The following is a 15,614-nucleotide window of genomic DNA, read 5'->3' on the forward strand; positions in this document are numbered from 1 at the left end:
GCGTCCGTGTCCCCAGGGCGCTGCCGTCCAACGGGCGTGGGCGTCTCCAGGGTGAGCGGCAGGCCTGTGTGACCGGGGGCGGCATCGTGCCCAGAGGCCATTGTGATGCGAGGGCGTCCCCACGGCAGCCGTGGGGGCTCCTGTGGGGCCAGAGCCCTTAGGGTGGCCACTCCCAGGAGAGCGGCTGCGTCAGGAGGCAGCATCTCCCCTGGGGACCTGTGGCAGGTGTCCAAGAGTGGAACACGAAGATGCCCCAGAAGCAGGAGGCGAACGCTGGCTCCCAGCCCGACAAGGGGCTGCGGCACCTGCAGGAGCACCGCCAAGTGAGGGATGGGGCTGGAGGGAGAGGCGGGCGGTGGGACATGGGGACGGCCAGGGGCGAGACAGGCAGCCCTGAGCACCTCCGGCCTGGCCACAGCCGTGCCACCCGCCAGGGCTTTCTCTGGGGCAGGGTCGGCTCTGGGACGGCTGCAGCCCGCGCACAGGCAGAGAGCAGCGCGGAGCCCAGTTCAGCCTGGCTGGAGCGGCCTTCAAGGAGCTGCCTGGATGCCGAGGCCGGGCCTGCCGGCACTGCGGGGGCCGCTCTGCCCACGCAGCCGCCTCCATCCCGCACCTCCTCCTTCTCCCCACAGGTGCGCCGCAGGCAGCCACAGGCAGCGCCGCAGCGCAGCGGCACCACAGCCTCGTCCCTCTGCGGGGACAGGCTGCCACCGCTGCCCTGCCCAGCCAGCTCACAGAGCACTTGCAGCCGTTGCACCCAGGTAGGGAGGGACCTGGCGGGAGACAGGGCCGAACAGCTCCCCGACCCCGGGAGGCGCTGGCGGGAAGGCGGGAGGTGCCCGAGGGGACGGGTGTGTCCGGACCCCAGCAAGCTGAGACCCCCGTGCCGTGCCCGGCAGCCTGCCCGGGCACGCTGGGGGTGCTCCCGAGACCCGGTGGGGGGCCCACGCAGGGACCAGCGCTCTCCCCAGCCGCCTCTGTGAGCAGGGCAGCAGCCGCCTGTGGGGCTGAGCACTGGCCTCAGAGCTGGCAGGACGGCCCAGCCGGCCGCAGGGGGTCTCCCGCTGGCACGCGGGGCTGAAAGCACCACGGTGACGCGGCCTTTGTCCGCGTCTTCTCTTGCAGGCGGACAAGCCGGAGGGCTGGGAGGCACTGCCCCGCAGCAGGGTCACACGGGGAGAAAGAGCACCCATGCCAGCCTTGCCACCTCTCCCAAAGCTTGAAGCGACGCAGGCAGCTGCACCCCGCTGTGCACTTGCAGCTCCAGCAGCAGGATCTGCAAATGCAAAGGTCACCAAGCTGCCCGCTCTGCCAGCAGCAGCAACCGCCGGATCTTCTCTGAGAGGCAGAGCGCGTGCTGTGGGCCCCGTGGCCAGCGGCCACCGAGAGCTTGCCCCACCTGCTCGGGGCATCCTCGGTGAGCGGGGCATGGCAGCGAGGGCTGAGAGATGGGGGCCTGCCCCACGCGGCCACACGACCCGTGACGCGGCTCTGGAGCCCGCGGTCCAGTCGTTGGTGTCAGGGATCCTGAGGCACGTTGCGGCCGCAAGCCGGGGAGCCGGCCAGCAGCTGGCGGCACAGGGGCACCTTGCGCGCACCGCTGCTCTGGCGACAGCTACCAGAGCAGCGCAGGTGCAGGCCGCCAAGGGCGGCAAGGGCCCTGCAGCTCAGCCGAGACCTCGTCCCCATGCTCCAGGGGGCACCGGGGCTGCTGGCGAGGCCCGTGCACCGCTTCCCCTGGGCAGCTGCACGGGCAAAGGGCACTCGGCACGGCCGGTGGCAAGGCAGGGCTGTCGTCTGCCACCCTTGCGTCTTGTCCACGGCAAGCCGCCGCGCACACGGCCTCTGCATGCCCCGAAGCGTCTGGTGGTCCTGCGAATTGAGATGCAGCTGGTGGAGGATGAGGACGACGACAAATCGTCTCAAGACCTGTCAGGACAGGGTCAGCTGGAGGAAGACGTCTCCATCCGTACCATCTGGGCCAGCCCCAGTCTGCTGAGACTCAGCCAGGAGCCACACGCAGGCCCTCACAAGGTGCCCGGCTCGGCCGGCAGCATGGACAGAGACGCCGCAGGAGAGGCACATGACCGCCCGCAGCGCGCGTCTCCTGCCCCGTCGGCAGCCTCGGACCTAGAGCCGGCAGCTTTTTGCCTGGCCGCAGGTCCTGGGCGCCAGGGGCACAGCGAGCCTCCCCCAGCATCAGCGCCTGAAGCTGTACGGTCGTCGGCTCCTCCCTTGCCTGCGGCCATGCTCCAGGCGGCAGATGGTAGTGCCGATGCTGTGGGCACTGCTCAGGGCATCCTGGGCGACCAGGACTCGGCAGCGGGGGCTGAGGGCCAGGGGCCTGCCCCCCTTGGCTCCGTAACCGGTGACGCTGCTCTGCAGGACCTGGAGGAAGAGCGGGAAGAGGTCCCCGACAGAGACGCTGCAGGAGAGGCAGCAAGCGACGTGAAGAGCGCGTCTCTTGCCCCTTTAACAGACGGAGATGCAGCGCCAGCAGAGTGTTGCCTGGCCGGAGGTCCCAGGGAGCAGGGGCGCAGCGAGCCTCTCCCCGCATCAGTGCCCGAGGAGAGCGGCTTCTCAACGTCTCCCTCGCCTGGAGCTCGCCGTCAAGAGGGCCACGGCGTGACTGTCCCCGCGTCGGCACCTGCAGATGCTCAGGCACTGGCCCCTCCCCTGCCTGCAGCCACGCCCCAGCTGGCAGATGACCGTGCCAAAACTGTCGGCGCTGCTCAGGGCGTCCTGAGTGACCGGAGCTTGGCAGCGAGGCTGGAGAGCCAAGGGCCTGCCCCTGTTGGCCCCGTAACGTGTGGCGCTGATCTGGCAGACCTGGAGGAAGAGGGGGAAGAGGTCCCTGGCAGAGACGCTGCAGGAGAGGGAGGCCGCGACACAGCGAGCGCGTCTCTTGCTCCGTCAGAGGGCGCAGGCACACAGGCAGCAGCTGCTGCCCTGGCCGGAGGTGCCGGGCACGAGGGGCACAGAGCACCTCTCCCCACCCAGCCCCTCGCCTACAGCTCTCCTTCCCCCATAGGCATTGCCGCCCTCCCGCGCGCCCCAGCTCGCCGGCGATGGCCCTCCGTCCTGCGGACAGCTTGTCGGGCTCTGCGCAGGGCTTTGCGCTGCAGCTGCCTCAAGGGACAGTGAGAGCAGCAGCGCCCGGCTGCCAGCACCTTGCCAGCGCGCTTGCCTGGCCACGCCCTGCTCCCGAGGCGCGCAGCCTGTCCTCTCTCCTTATTAAATTCCTTCCTGGCTCTATCCCGGCTGAGGGCTCTCTGTCATGTGTGCACGTGCGTGCGCGCGGGGCTGTGAGCGCAGCGGCTGGCCTCAGACCACGGGGCGCAGGGTCCCTGTGTCCCTGGGGCAGTGACTGGAGCGAGTGCGGGCGTGTGAGGGAGTGTGCTGGCCCGCGAAGATCAAGCCCCACGTGCTGGTGAGCAGGCGACGTGACCTGGGAGCAAGGGCCTGCGGGGCTCTCTGCCGGCCAGCCCTGGCTGTGAGAGACCCTGGGCGTCTCCGGTGGTGAGAGCACGGGGGCTCAGCTGTGGGACCAGGGCAGTCCCGTTCGGCTCGGGGGGGTCTGGGACGGGCTGGAGCAGCGGCTGGACAAGGGCTGCGGCCTTGGGGGCTCCTACCTGCGGGGGCCAGCAGCTGGGGAGACTGGCATCCAGGCTGGGCCAGCTACTGGGCAGGCTGAGCGTCTGAGCCCAGCTGCTGGAGGGGTGGCCCCTTGCCCACGCGAGCACGTGCGGCCTCCCTGGTGGCCTTCGGGGGCGGGGGAGGGGGGGGGGGGCGGCGGGTAAAGCCCCTCACGCTGACACTGAGGGTTGCTAAATGAAGAGAGGACTGTGGTCTGGAGGGGCCACTTGCGTTGGGGGTACTTGGTGAGGTGCTGGCAGCCGGGGGCAGGGGGCTGCAGAGGTGGCCTCTTGTGGTGCTGCAGCCCCCACCCCGGGCCACTCTGACATCCCAGGATAAGCCCTCTTGTGCTCTTATCTTGGTCATAACGACCTGGGAGTCAGGCACTCTCTGTCCACACCTGGGCTATCTGCTGCCTGAGTTGTGTACCGGAACGACTCGGCACGAATTTGTGGCCAGAAGGGAAAATACTGACCAAAGCCAATCATCTCGAGATCCTATAAATAGCCATCCAAGAGGGAGACCTTTCTGAGGTCTCCGGGACCGCAGCGGGCTGTGTGACCCACTATCTGCCCCTGAGCTGGGACGCCTCTCAGGGTAGATTTTGCGAGGATTGAAGGATTGTCCATTGATTTTGCGAGGACTCGAAGGCCTGACTTGGTGAGGTTCACCGACTGTCCCGTTGATGAAGGCCAGCACATAAAAGCGAGTAATTCATGAAACGCAGAAAAAGGGAAATTTTAATCACAGGTTAACCTCGGTGCGTGTGTGTGCAGTTTGGCTCTACATACATATATATATTATCCCTATTCACACACACCGTTGACCAAGTCTGAGACTCAGATTGGACCTAGCCGCACCTAGACTCCTCTCTGAAAGGAGCAGAGAAAGCAAGGGGGTCTCTTCTGAACCTCGTGGCTCAGCGGGAGGGTCCCCCTTATCCCCTGCACCCACGGTCCCTCTGTGGATCATTCTAACTCGAGTGTAGCTGAATCTTCCGTGGTGCACTCCTTCCATGCCAGCAGTAGAGGGAACCTCGCCATTCTCGAATCTTTAACTAAGTCGCTATCTTGATGGTAACAAATTCCATCCAATTGCTGTTTCAAACTGGCTGATGCTTAGGTGCTGCTAGGAATTATACAAGCTAACGCTGCGATCTATCTCAAAACTAGTAATGAATCTTAAATCGCTGCTAGCCAAAGCCGTGTAAGAAATCATATCGGTGACAAACTGGTGCAGTCGGCAGGATCCACAAATCTGTATTTGCGACGCCTGTGTGCGAGGTAGAGCGGGGGTTGCCCTGTGCCGGACACGGCCGGTGCCGGCCGGTGCTAGCTGGCTCCGCCACGGCCCCAGCGCAGCCACAGCTCAGCCTGTCAGCGAGGCTGGGGGCGCCTCTGGGAAAATGCCCAGCAAAGGCCACGGGGGTGACAGAGCGGAGGATGGACTAGAGGCCGCCAGAGGTGCCTCCCAACCCGCACCCTGCTGGGGGCCTGTGCGTCCGTGTCCCCAGGGCGCTGCCGTCCAACGGGCGTGGGCGTCTCCAGGGTGAGCGCCAGGCCTGTGTGACCGGGGGCGGCATCGTGCCCAGAGGCCATTGTGATGCGAGGGCGTCCCCACGGCAGCCGTGGGGGCTCCTGTGGGGCCAGAGCCCTTAGGGTGGCCACTCCCAGGAGAGCGGCTGCGTCAGGAGGCAGCATCTCCCCTGGGGACCTGTGGCAGGTGTCCAAGAGTGGAACACGAAGATGCCCCAGAAGCAGGAGGCGAACGCTGGCTCCCAGCCCGACAAGGGGCTGCGGCACCTGCAGGAGCACCGCCAAGTGAGGGATGGGGCTGGAGGGAGAGGCGGGCGGTGGGACATGGGGACGGCCAGGGGCGAGACAGGCAGCCCTGAGCACCTCCGGCCTGGCCACAGCCGTGCCACCCGCCAGGGCTTTCTCTGGGGCAGGGTCGGCTCTGGGACGGCTGCAGCCCGCGCACAGGCAGAGAGCAGCGCGGAGCCCAGTTCAGCCTGGCTGGAGCGGCCTTCAAGGAGCTGCCTGGATGCCGAGGCCGGGCCTGCCGGCACTGCGGGGGCCGCTCTGCCCACGCAGCCGCCTCCATCCCGCACCTCCTCCTTCTCCCCACAGGTGCGCCGCAGGCAGCCACAGGCAGCGCCGCAGCGCAGCGGCACCACAGCCTCGTCCCTCTGCGGGGACAGGCTGCCACCGCTGCCCTGCCCAGCCAGCTCACAGAGCACTTGCAGCCGTTGCACCCAGGTAGGGAGGGACCTGGCGGGAGACAGGGCCGAACAGCTCCCCGACCCCGGGAGGCGCTGGCGGGAAGGCGGGAGGTGCCCGAGGGGACGGGTGTGTCCGGACCCCAGCAAGCTGAGACCCCCGTGCCGTGCCCGGCAGCCTGCCCGGCCACGCTGGGGGTGCTCCCGAGACCCGGTGGGGGGCCCACGCAGGGACCAGCGCTCTCCCCAGCCGCCTCTGCGAGCAGGGCAGCAGCCGCCTGTGGGGCTGAGCACTGGCCTCAGAGCTGGCAGGACGGCCCAGCCGGCCGCAGGGGGTCTCCCGCTGGCACGCGGGGCTGAAAGCACCACGGTGACGCGGCCTTTGTCCGCGTCTTCTCTTGCAGGCGGACAAGCCGGAGGGCTGGGAGGCACTGCCCCGCAGCAGGGTCACACGGGGAGAAAGAGCACCCATGCCAGCCTTGCCACCTCTCCCAAAGCTTGAAGCGACGCAGGCAGCTGCACCCCGCTGTGCACTTGCAGCTCCAGCAGCAGGATCTGCAAATGCAAAGGTCACCGAGCTGCCCGCTCTGCCAGCAGCAGCAACCGCCGGATCTTCTCTGAGAGGCAGAGCGCGTGCTGTGGGCCCCGTGGCCAGCGGCCACCGAGAGCTTGCCCCACCTGCTCGGGGCATCCTCGGTGAGCGGGGCATGGCAGCGAGGGCTGAGAGATGGGGGCCTGCCCCACGCGGCCACACGACCCGTGACGCGGCTCTGGAGCCCGCGGTCCAGTCGTTGGTGTCAGGGATCCTGAGGCACGTTGCGGCCGCAAGCCGGGGAGCCGGCCAGCAGCTGGCGGCACAGGGGCACCTTGCGCGCACCGCTGCTCTGGCGACAGCTACCAGAGCAGCGCAGGTGCAGGCCGCCAAGGGCGGCAAGGGCCCTGCAGCTCAGCCGAGACCTCGTCCCCATGCTCCAGGGGGCACCGGGGCTGCTGGCGAGGCCCGTGCACCGCTTCCCCTGGGCAGCTGCACGGGCAAAGGGCACTCGGCACGGCCGGTGGCAAGGCAGGGCTGTCGTCTGCCACCCTTGCGTCTTGTCCACGGCAAGCCGCTGCGCACACGGCCTCTGCATGCCCCGAAGCGTCTGGTGGTCCTGCGAATTGAGATGCAGCTGGTGGAGGATGAGGACGACGACAAATCGTCTCAAGACCTGTCAGGACAGGGTCAGCTGGAGGAAGACGTCTCCATCCGTACCATCTGGGCCAGCCCCAGTCTGCTGAGACTCAGCCAGGAGCCACACGCAGGCCCTCACAAGGTGCCCGGCTCGGCCGGCAGCATGGACAGAGACGCCGCAGGAGAGGCACATGACCGCCCGCAGCGCGCGTCTCCTGCCCCGTCGGCAGCCTCGGACCTAGAGCCGGCAGCTTTTTGCCTGGCCGCAGGTCCTGGGCGCCAGGGGCACAGCGAGCCTCCCCCAGCATCAGCGCCTGAAGCTGTACGGTCGTCGGCTCCTCCCTTGCCTGCGGCCATGCTCCAGGCGGCAGATGGTAGTGCCGATGCTGTGGGCACTGCTCAGGGCATCCTGGGCGACCAGGACTCGGCAGCGGGGGCTGAGGGCCAGGGGCCTGCCCCCCTTGGCTCCGTAACCGGTGACGCTGCTCTGCAGGACCTGGAGGAAGAGCGGGAAGAGGTCCCCGACAGAGACGCTGCAGGAGAGGCAGCAAGCGACGTGAAGAGCGCGTCTCTTGCCCCTTTAACAGACGGAGATGCAGCGCCAGCAGAGTGTTGCCTGGCCGGAGGTCCCAGGGAGCAGGGGCGCAGCGAGCCTCTCCCCGCATCAGTGCCCGAGGAGAGCGGCTTCTCAACGTCTCCCTCGCCTGGAGCTCGCCGTCAAGAGGGCCACGGCGTGACTGTCCCCGCGTCGGCACCTGCAGATGCTCAGGCACTGGCCCCTCCCCTGCCTGCAGCCACGCCCCAGCTGGCAGATGACCGTGCCAAAACTGTCGGCGCTGCTCAGGGCGTCCTGAGTGACCGGAGCTTGGCAGCGAGGCTGGAGAGCCAAGGGCCTGCCCCTGTTGGCCCCGTAACGTGTGGCGCTGATCTGGCAGACCTGGAGGAAGAGGGGGAAGAGGTCCCTGGCAGAGACGCTGCAGGAGAGGGAGGCCGCGACACAGCGAGCACGTCTCTTGCTCCGTCAGAGGGCGCAGGCACACAGGCAGCAGCTGCTGCCCTGGCCGGAGGTGCCGGGCACGAGGGGCACAGAGCACCTCTCCCCACCCAGCCCCTCGCCTACAGCTCTCCTTCCCCCATAGGCATTGCCGCCCTCCCGCGCGCCCCAGCTCGCCGGCGATGGCCCTCCGTCCTGCGGACAGCTTGTCGGGCTCTGCGCAGGGCTTTGCGCTGCAGCTGCCTCAAGGGACAGTGAGAGCAGCAGCGCCCGGCTGCCAGCACCTTGCCAGCGCGCTTGCCTGGCCACGCCCTGCTCCCGAGGCGCGCAGCCTGTCCTCTCTCCTTATTAAATTCCTTCCTGGCTCTATCCCGGCTGAGGGCTCTCTGTCATGTGTGCACGTGCGTGCGCGCGGGGCTGTGAGCGCAGCGGCTGGCCTCAGACCACGGGGCGCAGGGTCCCTGTGTCCCTGGGGCAGTGACTGGAGCGAGTGCGGGCGTGTGAGGGAGTGTGCTGGCCCGCGAAGATCAAGCCCCACGTGCTGGTGAGCAGGCGACGTGACCTGGGAGCAAGGGCCTGCGGGGCTCTCTGCCGGCCAGCCCTGGCTGTGAGAGACCCTGGGCGTCTCCGGTGGTGAGAGCACGGGGGCTCAGCTGTGGGACCAGGGCAGTCCCGTTCGGCTCGGGGGGGTCTGGGACGGGCTGGAGCAGCGGCTGGACAAGGGCTGCGGCCTTGGGGGCTCCTACCTGCGGGGGCCAGCAGCTGGGGAGACTGGCATCCAGGCTGGGCCAGCTACTGGGCAGGCTGAGCGTCTGAGCCCAGCTGCTGGAGGGGTGGCCCCTTGCCCACGCGAGCACGTGCGGCCTCCCTGGTGGCCTTCGGGGGCGGGGGAGGGGGGGGGGGGGCGGCGGGTAAAGCCCCTCACGCTGACACTGAGGGTTGCTAAATGAAGAGAGGACTGTGGTCTGGAGGGGCCACTTGCGTTGGGGGTACTTGGTGAGGTGCTGGCAGCCGGGGGCAGGGGGCTGCAGAGGTGGCCTCTTGTGGTGCTGCAGCCCCCACCCCGGGCCACTCTGACATCCCAGGATAAGCCCTCTTGTGCTCTTATCTTGGTCATAACGACCTGGGAGTCAGGCACTCTCTGTCCACACCTGGGCTATCTGCTGCCTGAGTTGTGTACCGGAACGACTCGGCACGAATTTGTGGCCAGAAGGGAAAATACTGACCAAAGCCAATCATCTCGAGATCCTATAAATAGCCATCCAAGAGGGAGACCTTTCTGAGGTCTCCGGGACCGCAGCGGGCTGTGTGACCCACTATCTGCCCCTGAGCTGGGACGCCTCTCAGGGTAGATTTTGCGAGGATTGAAGGATTGTCCATTGATTTTGCGAGGACTCGAAGGCCTGACTTGGTGAGGTTCACCGACTGTCCCGTTGATGAAGGCCAGCACATAAAAGCGAGTAATTCATGAAACGCAGAAAAAGGGAAATTTTAATCACAGGTTAACCTCGGTGCGTGTGTGTGCAGTTTGGCTCTACATACATATATATATTATCCCTATTCACACACACCGTTGACCAAGTCTGAGACTCAGATTGGACCTAGCCGCACCTAGACTCCTCTCTGAAAGGAGCAGAGAAAGCAAGGGGGTCTCTTCTGAACCTCGTGGCTCAGCGGGAGGGTCCCCCTTATCCCCTGCACCCACGGTCCCTCTGTGGATCATTCTAACTCGAGTGTAGCTGAATCTTCCGTGGTGCACTCCTTCCATGCCAGCAGTAGAGGGAACCTCGCCATTCTCGAATCTTTAACTAAGTCGCTATCTTGATGGTAACAAATTCCATCCAATTGCTGTTTCAAACTGGCTGATGCTTAGGTGCTGCTAGGAATTATACAAGCTAACGCTGCGATCTATCTCAAAACTAGTAATGAATCTTAAATCGCTGCTAGCCAAAGCCGTGTAAGAAATCATATCGGCGACAAACTGGTGCAGTCGGCAGGATCCACAAATCTGTATTTGCGACGCCTGTGTGCGAGGTAGAGCGGGGGTTGCCCTGTGCCGGACACGGCCGGTGCCGGCCGGTGCTAGCTGGCTCCGCCACGGCCCCAGCGCAGCCACAGCTCAGCCTGTCAGCGAGGCTGGGGGCGCCTCTGGGAAAATGCCCAGCAAAGGCCACGGGGGTGACAGAGCGGAGGATGGACTAGAGGCCGCCAGAGGTGCCTCCCGACCCGCACCCTGCTGGGGGCCTGTGCGTCCGTGTCCCCAGGGCGCTGCCGTCCAACGGGCGTGGGCGTCTCCAGGGTGAGCGCCAGGCCTGTGTGACCGGGGGCGGCATCGTGCCCAGAGGCCATTGTGATGCGAGGGCGTCCCCACGGCAGCCGTGGGGGCTCCTGTGGGGCCAGAGCCCTTAGGGTGGCCACTCCCAGGAGAGCGGCTGCGTCAGGAGGCAGCATCTCCCCTGGGGACCTGTGGCAGGTGTCCAAGAGTGGAACACGAAGATGCCCCAGAAGCAGGAGGCGAACGCTGGCTCCCAGCCCGACAAGGGGCTGCGGCACCTGCAGGAGCACCGCCAAGTGAGGGATGGGGCTGGAGGGAGAGGCGGGCGGTGGGACATGGGGACGGCCAGGGGCGAGACAGGCAGCCCTGAGCACCTCCGGCCTGGCCACAGCCGTGCCACCCGCCAGGGCTTTCTCTGGGGCAGGGTCGGCTCTGGGACGGCTGCAGCCCGCGCACAGGCAGAGAGCAGCGCGGAGCCCAGTTCAGCCTGGCTGGAGCGGCCTTCAAGGAGCTGCCTGGATGCCGAGGCCGGGCCTGCCGGCACTGCGGGGGCCGCTCTGCCCACGCAGCCGCCTCCATCCCGCACCTCCTCCTTCTCCCCACAGGTGCGCCGCAGGCAGCCACAGGCAGCGCCGCAGCGCAGCGGCACCACAGCCTCGTCCCTCTGCGGGGACAGGCTGCCACCGCTGCCCTGCCCAGCCAGCTCACAGAGCACTTGCAGCCGTTGCACCCAGGTAGGGAGGGACCTGGCGGGAGACAGGGCCGAACAGCTCCCCGACCCCGGGAGGCGCTGGCGGGAAGGCGGGAGGTGCCCGAGGGGACGGGTGTGTCCGGACCCCAGCAAGCTGAGACCCCCGTGCCGTGCCCGGCAGCCTGCCCGGGCACGCTGGGGGTGCTCCCGAGACCCGGTGGGGGGCCCACGCAGGGACCAGCGCTCTCCCCAGCCGCCTCTGTGAGCAGGGCAGCAGCCGCCTGTGGGGCTGAGCACTGGCCTCAGAGCTGGCAGGACGGCCCAGCCGGCCGCAGGGGGTCTCCCGCTGGCACGCGGGGCTGAAAGCACCACGGTGACGCGGCCTTTGTCCGCGTCTTCTCTTGCAGGCGGACAAGCCGGAGGGCTGGGAGGCACTGCCCCGCAGCAGGGTCACACGGGGAGAAAGAGCACCCATGCCAGCCTTGCCACCTCTCCCAAAGCTTGAAGCGACGCAGGCAGCTGCACCCCGCTGTGCACTTGCAGCTCCAGCAGCAGGATCTGCAAATGCAAAGGTCACCGAGCTGCCCGCTCTGCCAGCAGCAGCAACCGCCGGATCTTCTCTGAGAGGCAGAGCGCGTGCTGTGGGCCCCGTGGCCAGCGGCCACCGAGAGCTTGCCCCACCTGCTCGGGGCATCCTCGGTGAGCGGGGCATGGCAGCGAGGGCTGAGAGATGGGGGCCTGCCCCACGCGGCCACACGACCCGTGACGCGGCTCTGGAGCCCGCGGTCCAGTCGTTGGTGTCAGGGATCCTGAGGCACGTTGCGGCCGCAAGCCAGGGAGCCGGCCAGCAGCTGGCGGCACAGGGGCACCTTGCGCGCACCGCTGCTCTGGCGACAGCTACCAGAGCAGCGCAGGTGCAGGCCGCCAAGGGCGGCAAGGGCCCTGCAGCTCAGCCGAGACCTCGTCCCCATGCTCCAGGGGGCACCGGGGCTGCTGGCGAGGCCCGTGCACCGCTTCCCCTGGGCAGCTGCACGGGCAAAGGGCACTCGGCACGGCCGGTGGCAAGGCAGGGCTGTCGTCTGCCACCCTTGCGTCTTGTCCACGGCAAGCCGCCGCGCACACGGCCTCTGCATGCCCCGAAGCGTCTGGTGGTCCTGCGAATTGAGATGCAGCTGGTGGAGGATGAGGACGACGACAAATCGTCTCAAGACCTGTCAGGACAGGGTCAGCTGGAGGAAGACGTCTCCATCCGTACCATCTGGGCCAGCCCCAGTCTGCTGAGACTCAGCCAGGAGCCACACGCAGGCCCTCACAAGGTGCCCGGCTCGGCCGGCAGCATGGACAGAGACGCCGCAGGAGAGGCACATGACCGCCCGCAGCGCGCGTCTCCTGCCCCGTCGGCAGCCTCGGACCTAGAGCCGGCAGCTTTTTGCCTGGCCGCAGGTCCTGGGCGCCAGGGGCACAGCGAGCCTCCCCCAGCATCAGCGCCTGAAGCTGTACGGTCGTCGGCTCCTCCCTTGCCTGCGGCCATGCTCCAGGCGGCAGATGGTAGTGCCGATGCTGTGGGCACTGCTCAGGGCATCCTGGGCGACCAGGACTCGGCAGCGGGGGCTGAGGGCCAGGGGCCTGCCCCCCTTGGCTCCGTAACCGGTGACGCTGCTCTGCAGGACCTGGAGGAAGAGCGGGAAGAGGTCCCCGACAGAGACGCTGCAGGAGAGGCAGCAAGCGACGTGAAGAGCGCGTCTCTTGCCCCTTTAACAGACGGAGATGCAGCGCCAGCAGAGTGTTGCCTGGCCGGAGGTCCCAGGGAGCAGGGGCGCAGCGAGCCTCTCCCCGCATCAGTGCCCGAGGAGAGCGGCTTCTCAACGTCTCCCTCGCCTGGAGCTCGCCGTCAAGAGGGCCACGGCGTGACTGTCCCCGCGTCGGCACCTGCAGATGCTCAGGCACTGGCCCCTCCCCTGCCTGCAGCCACGCCCCAGCTGGCAGATGACCGTGCCAAAACTGTCGGCGCTGCTCAGGGCGTCCTGAGTGACCGGAGCTTGGCAGCGAGGCTGGAGAGCCAAGGGCCTGCCCCTGTTGGCCCCGTAACGTGTGGCGCTGATCTGGCAGACCTGGAGGAAGAGGGGGAAGAGGTCCCTGGCAGAGACGCTGCAGGAGAGGGAGGCCGCGACACAGCGAGCGCGTCTCTTGCTCCGTCGGAGGGCGCAGGCACACAGGCAGCAGCTGCTGCCCTGGCCGGAGGTGCCGGGCACGAGGGGCACAGAGCACCTCTCCCCACCCAGCCCCTCGCCTACAGCTCTCCTTCCCCCATAGGCATTGCCGCCCTCCCGCGCGCCCCAGCTCGCCGGCGATGGCCCTCCGTCCTGCGGACAGCTTGTCGGGCTCTGCGCAGGGCTTTGCGCTGCAGCTGCCTCAAGGGACAGTGAGAGCAGCAGCGCCCGGCTGCCAGCACCTTGCCAGCGCGCTTGCCTGGCCACGCCCTGCTCCCGAGGCGCGCAGCCTGTCCTCTCTCCTTATTAAATTCCTTCCTGGCTCTATCCCGGCTGAGGGCTCTCTGTCATGTGTGCACGTGTGTGCGCGCGGGGCTGTGAGCGCAGCGGCTGGCCTCAGACCACGGGGCGCAGGGTCCCTGTGTCCCTGGGGCAGTGACTGGAGCGAGTGCGGGCGTGTGAGGGAGTGTGCTGGCCCGCGAAGATCAAGCCCCACGTGCTGGTGAGCAGGCGACGTGACCTGGGAGCAAGGGCCTGCGGGGCTCTCTGCCGGCCAGCCCTGGCTGTGAGAGACCCTGGGCGTCTCCGGTGGTGAGAGCACGGGGGCTCAGCTGTGGGACCAGGGCAGTCCCGTTCGGCTCGGGGGGGTCTGGGACGGGCTGCAGCAGCGGCTGGACAAGGGCTGCGGCCTTGGGGGCTCCTACCTGCGGGGGCCAGCAGCTGGGGAGACTGGCATCCAGGCTGGGCCAGCTACTGGGCAGGCTGAGCGTCTGAGCCCAGCTGCTGGAGGGGTGGCCCCTTGCCCACGCGAGCACGTGCGGCCTCCCTGGTGGCCTTCGGGGGCGGGGGAGGGGGGGGGGGGGCGGCGGGTAAAGCCCCTCACGCTGACACTGAGGGTTGCTAAATGAAGAGAGGACTGTGGTCTGGAGGGGCCACTTGCGTTGGGGGTACTTGGTGAGGTGCTGGCAGCCGGGGGCAGGGGGCTGCAGAGGTGGCCTCTTGTGGTGCTGCAGCCCCCACCCCGGGCCACTCTGACATCCCAGGATAAGCCCTCTTGTGCTCTTATCTTGGTCATAACGACCTGGGAGTCAGGCACTCTCTGTCCACACCTGGGCTATCTGCTGCCTGAGTTGTGTACCGGAACGACTCGGCACGAATTTGTGGCCAGAAGGGAAAATACTGACCAAAGCCAATCATCTCGAGATCCTATAAATAGCCATCCAAGAGGGAGACCTTTCTGAGGTCTCCGGGACCGCAGCGGGCTGTGTGACCCACTATCTGCCCCTGAGCTGGGACGCCTCTCAGGGTAGATTTTGCGAGGATTGAAGGATTGTCCATTGATTTTGCGAGGACTCGAAGGCCTGACTTGGTGAGGTTCACCGACTGTCCCGTTGATGAAGGCCAGCACATAAAAGCGAGTAATTCATGAAACGCAGAAAAAGGGAAATTTTAATCACAGGTTAACCTCGGTGCGTGTGTGTGCAGTTTGGCTCTACATACATATATATATTATCCCTATTCACACACACCGTTGACCAAGTCTGAGACTCAGATTGGACCTAGCCGCACCTAGACTCCTCTCTGAAAGGAGCAGAGAAAGCAAGGGGGTCTCTTCTGAACCTCGTGGCTCAGCGGGAGGGTCCCCCTTATCCCCTGCACCCACGGTCCCTCTGTGGATCATTCTAACTCGAGTGTAGCTGAATCTTCCGTGGTGCACTCCTTCCATGCCAGCAGTAGAGGGAACCTCGCCATTCTCGAATCTTTAACTAAGTCGCTATCTTGATGGTAACAAATTCCATCCAATTGCTGTTTCAAACTGGCTGATGCTTAGGTGCTGCTAGGAATTATACAAGCTAACGCTGCGATCTATCTCAAAACTAGTAATGAATCTTAAATCGCTGCTAGCCAAAGCCGTGTAAGAAATCATATCGGCGACAAACTGGTGCAGTCGGCAGGATCCACAAATCTGTATTTGCGACGCCTGTGTGCGAGGTAGAGCGGGGGTTGCCCTGTGCCGGACACGGCCGGTGCCGGCCGGTGCTAGCTGGCTCCGCCACGGCCCCAGCGCAGCCACAGCTCAGCCTGTCAGCGAGGCTGGGGGCGCCTCTGGGAAAATGCCCAGCAAAGGCCACGGGGGTGACAGAGCGGAGGATGGACTAGAGGCCGCCAGAGGTGCCTCCCGACCCGCACCCTGCTGGGGGCCTGTGCGTCCGTGTCCCCAGGGCGCTGCCGTCCAACGGGCGTGGGCGTCTCCAGGGTGAGCGCCAGGCCTGTGTGACCGGGGGCGGCATCGTGCCCAGAGGCCATTGTGATGCGAGGGCGTCCCCACGGCAGCCGTGGGGGCTCCTGTGGGGCCAGAGCCCTTAGGGTGGCCACTCCCAGGAGAGCGGCTGCGTCAGGAGGCAGCATCTCCCCTGGG

This window comes from Pelecanus crispus, chromosome 13 (genome assembly GCF_030463565.1).
Source record: "Pelecanus crispus isolate bPelCri1 chromosome 13, bPelCri1.pri, whole genome shotgun sequence".
Taxonomy (NCBI): domain Eukaryota; kingdom Metazoa; phylum Chordata; class Aves; order Pelecaniformes; family Pelecanidae; genus Pelecanus; species Pelecanus crispus.